Raw genomic sequence first — 19,625 nt, forward strand, 5'->3', positions numbered from 1 at the left:
GTGAAGGTTAAGCTTTTTGGATACACGAGTTGTTGGATCGTGCGCTAGCGCGCACGATTCCCCAAGGTATAAAAAAATTATTTTGTAAAGATATTATGTAATAAACGAGCATTACAAATTTATGATAGATGCTTGAAAAACAATGCTGATGTTTTATTTGCACGTAGTGGATAATACGAACCTGATTACATGTGTAATCATGCTATTATGCCTTGTACTACTTACATTACATTATCCAATAAAATTTTATTGTAATTCTTAAAACAAAAAAACCGGATTACATTGTTTTTTTGGGTTTTCCCATTCTGGATATAACCTAGGATTCGAATCCACATTTATAGGCATTTGAACATGCGTTTGCCAATGCTTCATTTTGTCTCCAAAAGCTTGCAGCATCTATAACTATTACTAAAAGAAATACCGCTGACATCATCCTTCCCTCCAAACTGTACACATGTCACTCTCTCCTTTAATATTTTCCCGCCTAAACTTAATCTTTACCGAGTTTTCTTCTTTTTTTTCCTTTTCCGTGTGTTATATGGATTGTGGAGTATTTGGCTCTCACTGGACAATATTCAAGGAGTAGAACACAGCTGTTTCTTTCTTTCTTTTGGGAATTGAAGTGACCGCTCATTCTCCTTCTCCCTCTGCAATTCTCCATGTCCATTCTTTTCGCTTCCTTTTCCTCAAATATCTAATGAAAATCCAAGCTATAGTATAGGACCATATCTTACCACATCAAACTTTTCTAATTTTTTAATTAAATACTTTACAAATTATTTTGCAAATTCAAGCACAATATCCAATTTAGGGAATGAACTGAGATTTTTTTTAATCTGGATAAATCAGGCACAATCTCGCTGCGCCGGAGACTACAGTTCCAACGATCTTATTTTGGATATTTTTTTTCCTTTTTTAAGTTTCTTGGTATTATTTTTGCTAAATTTTGTTTAAACTTCAATTTGGTGAATATCGCAGGTCGTGGATCCTTGAAGGTCAATTATTTCTTGACTATAATTTTTCTAGGAAAAGATTGAGTTTTGTGAAAAAATTTCCTCTCTTTTTTTCTAATTTAAATGTATTAGTTTTGAAATACAAAGAAGATGTTTTGTTCCTGTAAAAATTAATGAGTTTCGTTTTAACTTTTACTTAATTTCAATTTCTACTTCTGTTTTTTTTATTTTTCTTGGGAATTATTTATATATTTCTATCTCAAATTCTCAATTTGTTATTTTTGTCGGCTAGGCTTTTTCTTTTTAATTTTTGGTTTTCTGAGGGTGATATGGAGTTGCTGGACATTAAAAAACTTGATAAGAATAGTTATAATGTTGACAGCGATAAAGAGACATTACGGTCTTTCTTCTTTTGTAATCTTTAGCTTGGACTGCCTCTAAATTATGTGACTGGATTTATTTGGATATTTTCTAATGCCTTGGTACAATTTTGGTTAATGTGAGGGTGCAACTTAACCCAGTAAAAATTATAATTTTTAAGTTAATTAGCCCGATGAAAGAAGATAAACATTGTGTCTTATGGTCTAATTATAATTAACTAATGATAACGATTTTAAGGAACATGATAAAATTAATGATTGCTAAGATCAATTTGTACCTATGATCTTTGTGTTAATAAGGTAATACGTTCTCTAACTACCACTCTAACAATATAACTTTTGTTACTCACATTTTTAGACGAAAGCTTTGTTTCAAATTTGTGATCAAATAATGATCACATACATGATGTCTTAATTCAAATTTCATTTTATCATCTAAGAAGTATATGTTTTATAAATTGCTACTATTCTTCTTTAAGTTAGATTAGCATATAGGTTAAAGAAATAAAATAATCACAGAGATCATGTCAAACATTTTTTTATCGAGAATTTATAACATTCGATTAATCTAACTTCAATAAGAATATTAACAACTAACAATTAACAATGCATGTAGATGATATATCTTCTTATACAAATCTTAACAAAGAATTTTGGTTAAAATCGTGCATCGCACGGGAACTAATCTAGTATAGGAATAAAAGATGCAGTCCTTATCCTGACAGAAGCAGAATAAGTACTCAAGTCTAGTAAAGTGTCTCTACCGTCACTAGAGGAAAAATTGACATGTGCTTCTCTTCAAGTGCGGCTCATTTAATAAATTGACAGCACTTGAGAGCACAACAAAAAGGAAAAAAATTACATTTTTACAAGTGCGGGCTCATTTTAGAAATTTGGCAGCACTTGAGTTCAAGTGCGGGCCTTAAACCCAAGTGCGGGCTCATTTTTAAAACGAGCCGCACAAAATTTCACGGATTCTTTTATTCATTTTCATTTCCCCGCTCCTCTGCTTCTTCTTCGGCTCTTCTTTAACCAGCTGTCGTTGCTCCTCCTCTTCGTGCCTCATCACTGCTGCTCTTCCTCTCCTCTTCCTTCCGCGTCGCTCCTCCTTCTCCCACCGCCATTGAGCTCTACCTTCTTCCAGATCGAACTAATTCAGGTTTGTTCTTCAATTTTTTTAATTTTCGGTTATTTTTGGCGATTTGTGTTTCTGATATGTTGCTTTGCATTGAAAAAGTCCGATTCTAGTGTTTTTTTGTGTGTAATTATTGTTAATTTCTCATAGTTTTTTTAGGGTTTTGTTATTTTTTGTGCGCCTTTGCTTTGCTTTAATCTATAAATTGTCAATGTGATCGCCCATTTTTGGGTGTTGTATAATTTCTTAGACTTTAGAAACTTGTGTATGTATATGGAAATAATCTTGTCTTGAGAATTGAGAAAAACCTTTCAAAACCAGCTGGTCTTTTGTTTTTCTTTAAGTCAGGGATGCCAAAGCACTTCCATCCTCAACAGTAGACTGCTATCAGTGCTATGAGTTGCCTGTGTTAGGCTATGTAATGGTTTTCAACCTCCTTATTTGGATAATTTTATGTTGAATATGATTTGTGAATTATAAAATTTTGAAGTTTTATAGTATGTTGGGTCGTGTAAATTCTGGTGCATTTTGTTTTCGATGAAGTGGCTATAGGCAAACTTGAGATGGTGATTATAGAGTTGGTGATGGAGAGTTGTTTATTCATGGGTTGGTGATGATCCATGTGGAGATGGTGATTATAGAGTTGTTACTGGATTGTATGTCAAACTTCTCCTGCTTTATCGTGTTTTACTTTTAAATGTTTTTATTTTTCAATAAAGGCGGAGGGATGAATTGATTATTTTACGGATATGCATTGCTTATTCAACTGGCAGGGAAGTTTATGCAGTGTCAATTGTTGGGCCATTTCCCATTGCTGTTACTAATCTATTGGATCTTCAGAGGTTGTAAGTGTCTTTAATTTAGCATCCCTTGGTGTTGATACTTTGAAACTTTGATTAATATGAACACACCTGCATGCCAGGGACCTCCACAACAATAAGTTCACAGGACCTATTCCTCCTCAAATCGGACAACTGAAGCGTCTGAAAATTCTGTACGATCCTTGTGTCCTAATTTAATGATTCTGGTTTCCGATTGATTGGATGTTATGTGAGTGTATGAACATAGAATTACATGACTTCTAGATGAGAAGACTTCAATTTACTTGATTGTTTACATTGTCATACGAGGCGTACTATCCTTTTGGTTTCACTAGCAGTGTTATTCATTAAGTTTCAGCTTTAAACTTCATTCTTTTTCCTGTTGTTGGCAATGCAAGTGATGTGTATTCCTATCACAAGGTCCCAGCTTGATCCCACCTGTTTTGGATGATTTTTCTTTGAGCTTGCGATTTGTTCGGTTTGGTGTGTTGATTATTTAGATACGGTTAGAAATACTAATGCTCCGACTTTTCTTTTTATTTTTCCTCCAATAAATGAAATAATTATTCCACTGCCTTTCTTGTGATTATTCGTACTCCTATAGTCCTATAGTCATTAATTGATGCATTTGGATAATTCTCTTGAGTGGGGAAAAGGGTTTTGGATGAGGAAAAAAGAATATGAGTTGGACCTTGGATACATTGCCTACTGAAAATAAGGTCAGTAAGGGAATTGATTTTAGTGAAAAGATGTATATGAAACAACCAGAACCCAAAATTCTAGGGAAAGAACATTTAGCTTGCAAAATGCAGACTCATATCGAGTTTCTATATGCTGAAGAAGGTTATGACTCTTATGAGATATGTAAAAAATCACAGTGCTTGCCCAAGTTTCAGTTTTTGGATCAATGAACTTTTGTTGGACCTATGGAAATGTTAGATTAGAGTATTGTTACTTCAGTGGAAAAGTAGTTTATGTTTAATTGTTTAGGATGATTGGGCGAAAATGGAGCTTAGAGTTAAGAGTGCAATTTGTTTATTCAAAATAAAAAAAGTCAAGTAACACCTTTATTTGTGAGACTTATCAGATGATTCAGCCATTTCTGATCTAAATTGTAATTTTTTTATGAGGTTCTACATATAGAAGTCATTGACATAAGAACTTACAGAAAACATATCCGTTAATTTTCTGCTCCACATGATCGGATGTTTATAGATACTAGGGGTTCCGGTTCCACTTGATTTTTCTAATTTCCATCTCCTTCGCATCTGTTTCGTCCTGAAGAATTATTTTTTTAATTTTTTTTTAAAAATTTTAATATCTCTAACATATCTGCAGTTGGCAAAGAAATATCATCCAGATACGAATAAGAATAATCCTTCTGCGAAGAGGACGTTTCAAGAGATAAGAGATGCTTATGAGGTCTCAATCTTCAACACCCTCTTATATATTTTTCATGGGAACCTAAGTGTTTTTAACAACAATAAGTTTACTGGTTCTATACCAATTAGGGACCGATTTTAACTTCTCATTATATGCATAATTTTTAAAAACACCTATGTATAGATGATGATATAATAAGACAAAGATGTATAAAATTGACAAACTCGTGCATCGCATGGGTTTCAAAACTAGTGTAAACTATAATTATTATAGACATTATTACTTGTAGTTGTATGTATTGGTTGTCTTAATCAGTTGTTAAAAAGGTATAGGTTGTCTAATACTAGTAGAAAAACATCAAATGTGATTGTGTAGGTTGTAATTATGTTTAATTTGAAAAACATCAACTTATGTGGTGATTTTTTTTATTTTCCACAAGTCACTAACGTACCCTTGACTGGTTAATTAATCTCTTTCTGAATTTCAATAATTCATCCTCTTCTCTTTCAAGATGGCAACTTCTTCTTTCTTCTGTTTTACCCCTAACCCTTCTATGTTTCTTATTAAAATGACATGTTCATTGCTTAACATGTTATGCCCCCCAACCCTGCTATATTTCTTATTAAAATGAAGCATCTTCTGTTAACTTTAGCATTTTGAAAATGAGATTATATCAGTGCTTGGTAAAATATTACAACAACCTTTAGAATGAAATTGAGATGTCTTTACCCAACTTGCAATCCTATGTAAGATGAAATGAAAATCACTTTTTGTTGGAAACCGGATATCATATCCAATGAAAGGAGCTAAGTGTGAGGTTTCTCATAAGCTTGGTCATGAATCGACATTAGCTGCTAATTAAATCTACTAACCAGGTGGTCATCAGGCTGCTGGCTGCTCTGAATTGCAACCTTAATCAGTAATCAGTGAGGAGATTCTGAATTGCAACCTTAATAAGTAATCAATGTGGTGTTTTTTTTAGGGATATGCAATCCTACATCAGGCAACAGATCAGCAGCAACAGCATATCAGAAGCAGCATATCGGAGAAGCAGTTGTGAAACTGATCTGCTGCTTCTTCTGATCTGCTGTTGCAGATCTGTTGTGAGCAGATCAAAACCAGCAACATATCATATCAGCAGTTTTGAATCTGATATGTTCCTACTTATGATACGCTGCTGCTGCTACTTTCGATATGCTGTTCAAGCCCAATATTGTTGCTCACTCTATTAAATCTCTTTCTCGTTTTTCATAATCTACGTGCTCCAATTTGCTTTGCATTTGAATTTTGGTTAATAAAATAGACTGACTACTGGTGTTCTTGTTTTGTGAAGAATTCTTTCAATGTTGAAAATGACCAGTCAAGAAAAAATATTTCTAAAAGTTGTGGGCATAAGATTCAGGGATTTCAAGGCCAAGTTAGTGAGTGGTTGGATTACTAAAATGAAACAGAGAGTTTGAAATCAGTGAAGGTAAATGATTTCAATTGTTATATATTTTCATTAGTTGTTATTAGCTCAAAAACTTACATTTGTCTTGCATGCATTTTATTTGTGATACCAAGTGTGCACAACAAACGGGCAATACAAAGTGCGGCTACTACGTGATGAAGTTCATGTACGATATAGTCACAAGATCTCGAAAAGGTACACATTATACTATAAATGTATTTAACTTGACTAAAAGTACGTGAGAACGAGTCTTAGAAACATTAAACTAAGTCTAATAAACATGTAGGGGTTTAAAATATTTATTTAGGTTCATTAGTTGAAAGTTGGAAGCGAAATAAGCAATTTTTGTCGAAATGTGACCTATAATGATCAAACAATCCTTATATGTGCATAATTTGACCAAAATGGGTGATAATGAGTATTTGAAACACAAAACTAAGTGTGTTGAACGTGGAAAGGCTTTAAAACACTTATTTAAGTTCATTAGTTGAAAGTTGGGACCGAAATTAGCCATTTTAGTCAAAACGTGACCAATAATGAACTAATGTAGCTTAAATGTGCATAATTTCACCAAAATAGTGAGAATGAGTCTTTAGAACATAAAACTAAGTGTATTAAACATGGAAAGACTTTAAAATACTCATTTAAGTTCATTATTTGAAAGTTGGAAGCGAAATAAGCCATTTTAGTCAAAACGTGACCGATAATGAACTAACGAAGCTTAAATGTGCATAACTTCACCAAAATGGGTGAGAATGAGTCTTTGAAACATAAAACTAAGTTTATTAAACATGGAAAGACTTTAAAATACTCATTTAAGTTCATTAGTTGAAAGTTGGTCCCGAAATTAACCATTTTAGTCAAACTGTGACCGATAATGAACTAATGAGGTTTAAATGTGCATAACTTCACCAAAATGGGCGAGAATGAGTATTTGAAACATAAAACTAAGTTTAAAATATAAAACATAAAACGGGGAAAGACTTTAAAATATTTATGTAAGTTCATTAGATGAAAGTTGGGACCGAAATTAACCAATTTTATTATTATACGGTTCATTATTTCTTTGTTATGAACAAATTAAGTCTTAATTTATTGTACGATTCAATATTTATAATATAACTAAAGTTTATATATATTTTTTTGATGGTCCATCTTTTTAAGGTATTCAATAATCCAAGGGAGAAGGCCTTTCACCTTTGAGGAGATAGATGAAGTTCGAGAAATGTTGGAAATTTTCATTACCAGTGATTGTCTTTGATATTTTCTTGTACTGGATCTTAAATTACGGATGCTAGCTGGTTTTTCATATGATTGTAATGTAATCGATTTTTATATTTACAATTATATATTATTTAATTTAATTATCTATATAATTGGATACTTTTTATATGACGTATGGAGGTTAATTAGTGGCGTGGTCCAATTGTAATATGTAGCAGGAAAATCTTTTATACAACAAATCTATCAAGTGCGGCTCATTTATAGGCCAAGTGCGGCTTAGCTCTTTCCCAAGAATAAAGGGTGAAATTCTTGAAAAGAATATCTACATTTTTATGCTTGTGCTGCCCATTTCTATGTCAAGTACGGGCTCATTTTTAAATTTGGCAGCACCAAATATGTCAAGTGCGGGCTCATTTCAATATTGGCAGCACCAAATATGTCAAGTGCGGGCTAATTTTCAAAATTGGCAGCACCAAATATATCAAGTGCGGGCTCATATTCTAAAATTGGCAGCACAAAATGTGTCAAGTGCGGGCTCATTTTCCAAATTGGCAGCACTTGAAACATCAAGTGCTGCCAATATTTGGCAGCACTTGAGAAACATCAAGTGCGGGCAGGCCATGTGCTGCACATGTAAAAGCCCGCACTAAACCCCTTAAAATGAGCCCGCACTTGAGGTTTTTTCCTCTAGTGCGTGACACTCTAACATGACCGTGGCCGGAAGAAAGAGCATAATATATTCGCATAGCAAAAATCGCAGCAATAAAGGCACTACGGGTCTTCTTATTCGAATACTTAGAAAAAAGAAGGTAATGTCCTTCATGAAGGAAATAATGCCCTTGGTCCAAGTATGCATTCTATGTTAAGTCTAATAAATGCGGTTCAGTATTAATTAACAAGTTAATAATTCAGTGAGATCAAGTGAGCTGAATGCCTAGCTAGAGGCCGCTTCAGTTCAAGTGGAATTAATGATATTAATCCACAGCTTACTCTTGACTGAACCCGTAGGGTCACACAAATAGTACGTAAACGGATCAAGTATTTAATGGCATTAAATATTCCATCTATGGATATTCGGAATCGACGGATCTTGGTTTCAGTGGGAGCTGAGATCGTCACAGGCAAGAAATGAATACTCCGGAAACGATGATATTGCCGGAAACGGAAATATGGATCGTATCGGAAATATAAATATTATCCAAGTCGTAGATGTTGCCGGAAACGGAAACATGGTACGTATCGGGAAATATTATCGGAAATGGAAATATTGCCGGAATCGGAAATATTGCCAGAAACGGAAATATTGTCAAAATCGGAAATATTATCGGAATCGGAAAATAATTCCGGAAACGGAAATATTAAATATTTGTTCGAAACGGAAATTAATTCCGGAATCGAAAATATTAAATATTGTTCGTATCGGAAATATATTCCGGAATCGGGAATTTAATCTGAAGCGTATCGTACGAATAAGCATCGGACGAGGCCTGCCAGACGAGGGCCCAGCACGAAGCCAGGCCATCGCCCAGCAAGCCAAGCGCGCCACACGAACAGCCAAGGCCACGCCAGGCCCAGCGCAAGGCCAGGCCCAGCAGGCCGTGGCAGCGCGCAGCTGCGAGCAGTGGGCTGCGAGCATTGCTGCAGCTCGCGTGGGCTTGTAGCTCGCGTGGGCCGTGCGACCGTGTGGGCTGTGCGCGGGCATGGCCTGCACGCTTGCGGGTCATGCTCGCGTAAGTGTTTGTGTTCGCATACGAAACCTAAAACGTGCAGAATTCGGTTAATGATTAAATTCCTAATTCTATTTGATAAATTAATTAAATAAGAGTTATATTATAATTCTAATTTAATTAATTCGTATCCTAATAGGATTCCAATTCTCTTTCCATACCCCTATAAATATGTGGCCTGGGTTCACAATTTATAACGAGTTATTCAAGTATTCAAAGTGAGTTTTTGAGAGAAAAATTCAGTCACACATCTTGCTCAAAAGTGCCGAAAATTTATAGTACCTTAGGGGCGATTCTAGTTGGTCAATCTTAAGGCGGATCCGGACGTGCTGTGGACTATCTACGGAGGGACGACACTTGGAGTCCTAAAGACTTGTTCTTGTTCGGTTCAGACGCAGCTAGGGAAGGCACGCAACAAAGAGTATGCATCTAAATTATGCTATATGATTATGTGTAAATAATATGTATTCCTGGCTTAATGGTTGTTTCCGCATGATTTATGAATTGTCATATGTATCATAACCTAACAGTGGTATCACGAGCCTCTTATTATTTTCATAATCTAAATTGCATGAACATGGTTAAATATTACAAATTTGCAAGAATTAAAAGGGGTGATTAATTTTCGTAATTGTTAATTAATTGCAAATTGCGTTTATTTAATTATACGTACGCAGTTTTTCGGCAGTTTCTTCGTTACTCATCCAAATCGAGTGATTTTTGTGTCAATTCCGCATGTAAAAGGCATTCTAAAATTTTGACAAAAATAGTATTTTTCTGCTGAACCCAGAATTCTCAAATTCGAAGCCTAACTATGACTTTTCTAAAGTTTTAGTTTTTCGAATGCAAAATTTCGTAAATTTAAGATGTTAAATTAAATATTTGCGATTCTTGTTGATAAATCTTGAATTTTTGATTGACCTACTGTATATGTTTAACAAGTTTGAATGCCTAGCCTTGTTAATTATGCAATCTAATTTGTAATTATGATTAATTAGTTGAAAATTAGAATAATTTAGAATTAATTTGATTTTCATAATTAATTATAATTTAATTAGAAACCTATGATTAAAAACCACCATAAAAATTGTAAATTTATGATAAATTTTAAATTTTTACGACCTAGGCTTGAATCCATGACAATCGGAAATCAATTGAATAATAAATTTTCTATTTTTCGCCCTAAAATTATGAAATTAATATTAATTTATTAATTTGTCATTAATTTTAAATATAAATTTTAAATTTTTATGCGATTCGTTCATATAACTTGCACGCACAAAGCAATGGACGCTTCGTGTTACCCTTAAGGGGTGTTGTATAGTGCGGGCATGCGACGACGAGCAAGGGAGCTCGTCGCCCGTGCGGCACGAATGCAATGAGCAAGGGCATGGTGCACGAGCACAAGGCAGCAGCCCTGCCTTGTGTCGTGGGCCACGAGCTATGGACGAATGGGCGCTTATCCTATTTGAAGAAAATGGTGCCTCCCACGGAGATTTTCAAGACGGACTTTGAAGTCAAAGCTTCAAGATGAAGTCGGGCCATACTAGATCACAATTATCTTATGCATGCTTTAAGTTATTTATTGCTTTAAATATGTCTTAATTATGCATAAGATTGTGGCTTGATTATGTTGCATGATTAAGGATTTTAGTTCACTTAAAATCTAACCAACATAGTAAGAGCCTTAAGTTCCAAACTTAAAAATTGAGTTAAAAGGTGCCATGCCAAAATATACACTTGCTTGGATATCCTTTACATCAATCTAGTAATAGTTTTCGCTCAGCGAGGTGTTACTTATTGGTCCTAAAGGGGCAAGGTACACAAATAATTGTGAGTACATGTTAGTTTTGGTGAAACTCAACGATATAAGTAAGGAGTCCTTTTATGTCGTGGCAAAATCGATAGGTTTACCTAATAAGTTCTTAGACGTACCTATCAACCAAGAATAGTTTCTAGACTATTAGCAAAAGGCTTTTGCTTACCTAAGATGTTTTAGGATTAAGTCGACAAACTGTGCTTAGTTCTTCAATGATTTTAGGATCTTGGAATCATTTTATTCACACCTGCCGGAAAACATAACTTGAATAAAATGCTTAATAAACATTGAATTATGCATGTATGCTAGAATTTAAGTTTATTAAGAGAAACTGTGAATGGTTATTTATTTGTTTATTCTTTTCAATTGTAGTTTTTAATATGGCAAACAACAATCAAAACATCATCATAGGTTCTGAGCTTATGGTCAAGCTGAACCTGGCAAATTTTCTTGAATGGGAAGCTAAGCTAGTTGAAATAGTCAAACTCAATGGACTTGAGTATGTACTGTCACATCCCATGCCAAGCTACTATGCCAGAGACATGACCCCTGAGAGATTTTACGCCTGGGATGCGGATCTCAAAAAGGTTATGAGTCTCATGCTGAACAATATCCCTGATGATTGGGCTAAAAGGTTTGTAGCTTATGAACCTTTTACGCTCATCAAGAATCTGAGGGATATCTGTCGTGGAAGCACGGAGGACAGGGACCTGAACGTCCATGAGTTGATTGAATCAATGTCTGGTCTAAAGGTTAGTTCTCCCAACAGGTGTTATAGGATGGAGGTCCAAGAAACACATGTTCAGCTCCTTCGCACTAAACAGAGGGTAGGCGTCCCATTGAGGTTCCATGTGGATCTTATGCGTTCATACTTTGATCGCCTAAGTCTACTAGGAACACCAATAAGCGAAAGGATGGCAGTCTCTATCTTGCTCAATTCACTACACAGTGGGTTTGGTCGCTTCAAGCAACTATACCTAAGTGAACCAAGAGAAGAAACAGTTGCAGAATTTGTTCACCTTGTCAGAAAGGCTGAAATAATACTGGACTGTGAAGCCAAAGATTTACTCAAGGCTAGAAGGAGACCGTTCAAGAAAGGTGGAAAGTCCAAGGGCAGTGCTAAATCAAAGCAGGACAAGTCCACATCAAGCTGTCTTTATTGTGATGGAATAGGCCATTACAAAAGAGAATGTCCGAAGCTAAAGGAAGATCATAAGAACGGAACAGTCGTTCCATCTTCAGGTATTTTCGTTATAGACTGTATACTTGCTAATTCAACTTCTTGGGTATTAGATACAGGTTGTGGCTCACACTTATGTTCCAATCCACAGGGACTAAGAAGAAGTAGAAAGTTAAGCAAGGGTGAAGTCGACCTACGAGTGGGAAATGGAGCACGGATTGCTGCATTAGCTGTAGGAACTTACTTTTTGTCGTTGCCCTCCGGGCTAGTTTTGGAACTGGAAGAATGTTTCCATGTTCCAAGTCTTACTAAAAACATCATTTCAGTTTCTTGCCTAGATGCTAAGGGATTTTCCTTTATAATAAAAGACAATAGTTGTTCGTTTTATTTTAAAGAGATGTTTTATGGATCTGCTAGATTAGTCAATGGACTTTATTTATTAGATCACGACAAACAAGTATATAACATAAATACCAAAAAGGCCAAAAAGAATGATTCAGATCTCACCTATCTGTGGCATTGTCGATTAGGCCATATAAACTTGAAACGCTTAGAAAGACTTCAAAAGGAAGGAATTCTAGAACCATTTGACTTAGAGGATTATGGTAAATGCGAATCATGTTTACTTGGCAAAATGACAAAGCAACCTTTCTCTAAAGTTGGAGAAAGAGCAAATGAACTATTGGGTTTAATCCATACAGATGTATGTGGACCAATGAGTACAAATGCTAGAGGTGGTTTCAGCTACTTTATCACTTTCACTGATGACTTCAGTAGATATGGTTATGTCTACCTAATGAAGCATAAGTCTGAATCCTTTGACAAATTCAAGGAATTTCAGAGTGAAGTAGAGAATCAATTAGGCAAGAAGATTAAGGCACTGCGATCTGATAGAGGCGGTGAATATCTGAGCTATGAATTTGATGACCATCTGAAAGAATGTGGAATTCTATCAGAATTGACTCCTCCTGGAACACCACAATGGAACGGTGTGTCAGAACGGAGGAACAGAACCTTGCTAGACATGGTCAGGTCAATGATGGGTCAGGCCGAACTTCCATTAGAATTTTGGGGACATGCACTAAATACAGCTGCACTCACTATAAATAGAGCTCCGTCTAAAGCTGTCGAAAAGACTCCATACGAATTATGGTTTGGAAAGCCTCCAAATGTGTCTTTTCTTAAGATTTGGGGATGTGAAGTATACGTCAAACGATTAATTTCAGACAAACTTCATCCAAAATCTGACAAATGTATCCTTGTGGGCTATCCAAAGGAAACAAAGGGGTATTACTTCTACAATACATCTGAGAACAAGGTGTTTGTTGCTCGAGATGGTGTCTTTTTGGAGAAAGATCACATTTCCAAAATGAAAAGTGGGAGAAAAGTAGACCTCGAAGAAATTCGAGTCGAACAACAAACTCTAGAGAATGCTCAAGATGACATTCAGGATGAAACTCAGAGATCTTTAGAAGAATCTGGTGAGAATCATGGTCAATCTAGAAATGTTACCCCGCGTAGATCGCAAAGATATAGATCTCAACCGGAAAGGTACTTAGGTATTTTGACGAACGAGAGCTATGACGTTCTATTACTTGAAAGTGATGAACCTGCGACTTACAAACAAGCTATGACGAGCCCTAGCTCCAAGCAATGGCAAGAAGCCATGCAATCTGAATTAGACTCCATGTCTGAAAACCAAGTATGGGATTTGGTCGATTTGCCAGATGGCTACCAAGCCATTGGAAGCAAATGGGTTTTCAAACTGAAAAAGGACAAGGATGGGAAACTTGAAGTTTTCAAAGCTAGATTGGTTGCAAAAGGTTACAGGCAAGTCCACGGTGTGGATTACGATGAAACCTTTTCACCAGTTGCAATGCTAAAGTCTATTCGGATAATGTTAGCAATCGCTGCATATTACGATTACGAAATATGGCAGATGGATGTCAAAACTGCTTTCTTAAACGGCGTTTTAACAGAAACTGTGTTTATGACACAGCCTGAAGGTTTTGAGGATCCAAAGAATGCTAAAAAGGTATGCAAGCTAAAGAAGTCAATCTACGGATTGAAGCAGGCATCCAGGAGCTGGAATATACGTTTTGATGAAGCAGTCAGTGACTTTGGTTTCATCAAGAACGCGGACGAATTTTGTGTATACAAGAAGGTCAGTGGGAGCAAAATTTCTTTCCTAGTATTATATGTCGACGACATATTACTTATCGGAAATGACATTCCTATGTTGAACTCTGTCAAGATTTGGCTTGGGAAATGTTTTTCGATGAAAGATCTAGGAGAAGCACAGTACATATTGGGCATCAAGATTTACAGAGATAGATCTAAAAAGATGATTGGACTTAGTCAAAGCACTTATATCAATAAGGTGCTTGATAGGTTCAAAATGGCAGACTCCAAGCGAGGCTGCCTACCCATGTCTCATGGAATAACTCTAAGCAAGACTCAGTGCCCAAAAACACTTGATGAGCGTAGACGAATGAATGGGATTCCATATGCATCATTGATTGGTTCAATAATGTATGCTATAATATGTACACGCCCGGATGTTGCGTACGCACTCAGTGCTACGAGCAGATACCAGTCAGACCCAGGAGAGGCGCATTGGACTGCTGCCAAGAACATTCTGAAGTACCTGAAAAGGCACAAAGATGACTTCCTGGTCTATGGTGCAGATGATGAATTAATTGTTAAAGGCTATACGGACGCAAGTTTCCAAACCGACAAAGATGATTTCAGATCACAGTCTGGGTTTGTCTTCTGCCTCAACAGAGGTGCAGTAAGCTGGAAAAGTGCTAAGCAAAGCACCATTGCGGATTCTACCACTGAAGCGGAGTACATTGCTGCACATGAAGCAGCAAAGGAAGCTATATGGCTAAGGAAGTTCATAGGTGAACTCGGTGTAGTCCCCTCCATTAAAGGACCAATAGCCCTGTATTGTGATAATAACGGAGCTATTGCACAGGCAAAGGAGCCTAGACACCACCAGAGAGTCAAGCATGTACTTCGTAGATTTCACCTTCTACGAGAATTCGTTGAAAGAAAAGAAGTCGAGATAAGCAAAATTGGTACTGATGACAACATATCAGATCCATTGACTAAACCTCTGCCGCAGGCGAAGCACAACTCGCACACTGCAGCTATGGGAATCAAGCATATTGGAGAATGGCTTTGATGTCTCTGTTTAATGTTTTAAATTTTTAGAGTTTAAATCTTTGTAAAACATTATTGGTTAATCATTCACAATAAATGAAAAGAATTCATTTTTCCATTTAATTTGTGGTTTATTAAATGATGAGTCCCTTCAATTTGACGATATATTCAAGATAGACTATCAGGACCAGTCCTGTGACTAAGAAATGTCTATCAAGTGAACTTGAATGTCAAAGGTTGAAAATGGTCCCTAGTCGGAGTTTTCTATAAAATTGGACGCATAGAAAACGTTAGACGATTAGAATGCAAGATGACTAGTAGTCCTGTTTCTTGAACTATGTGGACATGGCAATGTCATAATCATTTGCATAGATACTTACTTTGGGAAGACTAGTATCGGACAAGACCTATGAAACTTTACTGTAAGAGATGAAAATCTGTCATAAGTAAATTTCATTAAAATTATTAGACACTAAATCCTCAATACCTGAGTGATTTGAGATTACTTGTTTGAGAACTGGTTGCTTTGACGTTGACCAACCGTCGCACCGTAAAAGGAGGCTATAAAGGCAACGCTCAGGTAATCACCTATCAAACGAAGTCTAGTCTCAAGATCACAAGACTGGGATTGTCCTCCCATAAATCGGGATAAGATGCTTAAAAGTTGTACAAGGCCACTCGGAGAGCTAGAAACTGTGAAATGCATGGCCGTGCTCGGATGAATCATAGGCTATGATTATCTGTTTATTTGATCAGTTGAACTCTGAAACCGAGGAACACCTCTGGACATAATAAGGATGACAACTCTTACCTTATGTTCAAGAGCAAGCATCGAGCGACAAAGGAATTAGGAAATGCACACTTGTCCCTAAGGACAAGTGGGAGACTGAAGGAAATAATGCCCTTGGTCCAAGTATGCATTCTATGTTAAGTCTAATAAATGCGGTTCAGTATTAATTAACAAGTTAATAATTCAGTGAGATCAAGTGAGCTGAATGCCTAGCTAGAGGCCGCTTCAGTTCAAGTGGAATTAATGATATTAATCCACAGCTTACTCTTGACTGAACCCGTAGGGTCACACAAATAGTACGTAAACGGATCAAGTATTTAATGGCATTAAATACTCCATCTATGGATATTCGGAATCGACGGATCTTGGTTTCAGTGGGAGCTGAGATCGTCACAGGCAAGAAATGAATACTCCGGAAACGATGATATTGCCGGAAACGGAAATATGGATCGTATCGGAAATATAAATATTATCCAAGTCGTAGATGTTGCCGGAAACGGAAACATGGTACGTATCGGGAAATATTATCGGAAATGGAAATATTGCCGGAATCGGAAATATTGCCGGAAACGGAAATATTGTCAGAATCGGAAATATTATCAGAATCGGAAAATAATTCCGGAAACGGAAATATTAAATATTTGTTCGAAACGGAAATTAATTCCGGAATCGAAAATATTAAATATTGTTCGTATCGGAAATATATTCCGGAATCGGGAATTTAATCGGAAGCGTATCGTACGAATAAGCATCGGACGAGGCCTGCCAGACGAGGGCCCAGCACGAAGCCAGGCCATCGCCCAGCAAGCCAAGCGTGCCACACGAACAGCCAAGGCCACGCCAGGCCCAGCGCAAGGCCAGGCCCAGCAGGCCGTGGCAGCGCGCAGCTGCGAGCAGTGGGCTGCGAGCATTGCTGCAGCTCGCGTGGGCTTGTAGCTCGCGTGGGCCGTGCGGCCGTGTGGGCTGTGCGCGGGCATGGCCTGCACGCTTGCGGGTCATGCTCTCGTAAGTGTTTGTGTTCGCATACGAAACCTAAAACGTGCAGAATTCGGTTAATGATTAAATTCCTAATTCTATTTGATAAATTAATTAAATAAGAGTTTTATTATAATTCTAATTTAATTAATTCGTATCCTAATAGGATTCCAATTCTCTTTCCATACCCCTATAAATATGTGGCCTGGGTTCACAATTTATAACGAGTTATTCAAGTATTCAAAGTGAGCTTTTGAGAGAAAAATTTAGTCACACATCTTGCTCAAAAGTGCCGAAAATTTATAGTACCTTAGGGGCGATTCTAGTTGGTCAATCTTAAGGCGGATCCGGACGTGCTGTGGACTATCTACGGAGGGACGACACTTGGAGTCCTAAAGACTTGTTCTTGTTCGGTTCGGGCGCAGCTAGGGAAGGCACGCAACAAAGAGTATGCATCTAAATTATGCTATATGATTATGTGTAAATAATATGTATTCCTGGCTTAATGGTTGTTTCCGCATGATTTATGAATTGTCATATGTATCATAACCTAACACTTCAATCTTAAACCCGAAGAAGAGTACCTGGATGTATTTGGATGTTGTTGAATCTCGTGACCAACCTACTACTACTGGGATTTGTAGGCGCATGGCAGCAACTAAGGTCAGAAGAAAACAAAAAAAAAATCCTTAAATTAAATACAAAAAGTCAAGCTCCCTAAAACACAAAGAAAGAAACAAACAAATCCTTAAATTGAATAAAAAAAACTCCAGATCCCTAAAACACAAATGAAAATACTATTGAAGTGCACAAAAACTACTCATATATATATATATATATATATATATATATATATATATATATATATATATATATATATATATATATATTATATACAGATAAAAGCATTCCATGATTAATTTTCAAAATAAAACAGGAAGAGTTTAATGGAAAATCAGGATTACCGTCTTTAATTGTTATAAAAAATCCTAGGAATTAGGTGCAACCTAGCTTCAGGATAATTGAAAATGGAACCTCTCCCCAAAAAAATATTAGCTAAAGGTTGTATCGCTAAAAAAAACACCTACTACAAGGCTACAATACCAAATTCCTCTCGAATGTTAACACGTTTTGTTAGGTTATGATACATATGAATAAACATAAATCATGCGGAAAAACCATAAAGCCAGGAAACATATTATTTACACATAATCATTTAGCATAATTCAGATGCATACACTTTGTAGCGTGCCCTCCCTAGTTGCGCCCGAACCGAACAAGAACAAGTCTTTAGGACTCCAAGTGTCGTCCCTCCGTAGATAGTCCACAGCACGTCCGGATCCTCCTTAAGATTGACCAACTAGAATCGCCCTTAAGGTAATATAAATTTCGGCTAATAGGGCAAGTGTTTGTGGCTGATTTTTGCTTGAAAATCTTACCTTTGAATACTTCAATTCTCGATGTAAATATGTGACCCTAGACACCTATTTATAGAGTTATGGAAAAGGACTTGGAATCCTATTAGGATACTAATTTATTTAATTTAGAATCTTATTAAAACTCTATTAAAAAAATTCTATCTTTATTAGGATTAGGATTTAATCATAGAACAAATTCCATTAGCTTTAGGATTTGTATTGAAACACAAACGTTGCACGAGCACGAGCATCGCACAAACCCGCGCAGGCCTTGCGGCCCACACGAGCTGGCGCTGCTCGCAGCCCACGAGCATCAGCCCGCGCGCGCGCGCCAAGGCCATTGTTGGGCCTGGCCTTGCGCTGGGCCTGGCGTGGGTTCGCAGCGTGTGTTTGGGCGCTCGGCTTGCTGGGCGTAGGCCTGGCTTCGTGTTGGGCCTTCGTCTAGCAAGTCTCGTCCGATGCTAATTTGTACGACGCGCTTTCGATTAAATTCCCGATTCCGGAATTCATTTCCGATACGAACAATATTTAATATTTCCGATTCCGGAATTAATTTCCGTTTCGAACAAATATTTAATATTTCCGTTTCCGGAATTATTTTCTGATTTCGATAATATTTCCGATTCTGACAATATTTTCGTTTCCGGCAATATTTCCGATTGGGCAATATTTCCATTTCCAATAATATTTTCCGATACGTACCATGTTTCCGTTTTCGGCAACATCTACGACTTGGATAATATTTATATTTCCGATACGATCCATATTTCCGTTTTCGGCAATATCATCGTTTCCGGAGTATTCATTTCTTGCCTTTGACGATCTCAGCTCCCACTGAAACCAAGATCCGTCGATTCCGAATATAGTATTTAATGCCATTAAATACTTGATCCGTTTACGTACTATTTGTGTGACCCTACGGGTTAAGTCAAGAGTAAGTTGTGGGTTAATATCATTAATTCCACTTGAACTGAAGCGGCCTCTAGCTAGGCATTCAGCTCAAATGAAGGCTCTTGACTAGTAAAGGTAATGATCAGAGAGTTCTAAAAAATGCAGGACTACAATAATAGAGCTATACTGAATGACACCAAATAGGTGAACACCTGAACTGCAAGCATTCTTTACAAGAGAACCGGCAAATCATTAACAATTAAAAAATTGTTGTTACAACAATGTAATATGAAAATTTTCTATAGGACAACATG

At 36.7% G+C, this 19,625-nt stretch overlaps 1 long non-coding RNA gene across 4 annotated transcripts; it reads left to right on the forward strand.

The window, feature by feature from the left end:
- Positions 1-2,292: 2,292 nt before the first annotated feature.
- Positions 2,293-7,514, forward strand: LOC110791913 (uncharacterized). 4 transcript variants are annotated; one of them, XR_008926365.1, is made up of 8 exons: positions 2,293-2,492; positions 3,012-3,124; positions 3,242-3,313; positions 3,391-3,462; positions 4,628-4,711; positions 6,006-6,143; positions 6,236-6,317; positions 7,287-7,514. It is a non-coding gene; the product is annotated as an uncharacterized lncRNA (long non-coding RNA). The 4 variants fall into 4 exon arrangements; XR_008926366.1 differs by having other exon boundaries at positions 3,021-3,124; XR_008926364.1 differs by lacking the exon at positions 3,012-3,124 and having other exon boundaries at positions 2,303-2,492; positions 3,242-3,310.
- The last annotated feature ends 12,111 nt before the right edge of the window (positions 7,515-19,625 follow it).

The sequence above is a fragment of the Spinacia oleracea genome, chromosome 1 (assembly GCF_020520425.1).
Source record: "Spinacia oleracea cultivar Varoflay chromosome 1, BTI_SOV_V1, whole genome shotgun sequence".
In the NCBI taxonomy this organism is placed as follows: Eukaryota; Viridiplantae; Streptophyta; class Magnoliopsida; order Caryophyllales; family Amaranthaceae; genus Spinacia; species Spinacia oleracea.